Source organism: Lygodium microphyllum, unplaced genomic scaffold, assembly GCF_053477565.2.
Source record: "Lygodium microphyllum isolate KBCC unplaced genomic scaffold, Lygodium_microphyllum_v1.1.10 scaffold_40, whole genome shotgun sequence".
Classification (NCBI taxonomy): domain Eukaryota; kingdom Viridiplantae; phylum Streptophyta; class Polypodiopsida; order Schizaeales; family Lygodiaceae; genus Lygodium; species Lygodium microphyllum.
The window spans coordinates 824,464-824,897 of NW_028229523.1; positions in this window are offsets into that span (position 1 = coordinate 824,464).

Consider the following 434-nt stretch of genomic DNA (forward strand, 5'->3'; position numbering starts at 1 on the left):
TATTGTTACTTCCACTTTTGTAAGCTTGCTGTTCCTGGATGAATGCTGTGTATTATGGATTGCATTGTTATCTTGATTGTGGACCAAGATTAAGCATTTCATAAAGGCATGTCTGAAGGTGTCAAGGATGTTCTACAGTGAAACATCGTGTGAAGAATGCACATGATGTCCCAATGCAGATGAATAATTTATGATCTCTTCATCGTTGTAGTATGTATCTATAAGCAAAGCTTGTTCCATGTCACTGCTTCCCAATCTTCTATGTTTTTACAATAGTTGGTAACACTTGTGTGATGTTTATAGATACAGCTTGAAAGTGGACTTCAGAAGGTCAGACCTGTTCCAATCAAGAAGGTGAATAACACCAAGATATTCAGCAATAAGCAAAGTGCTTCAGCACAGCAATTTGAAGTCCCTTTTAAAAATAATCATAT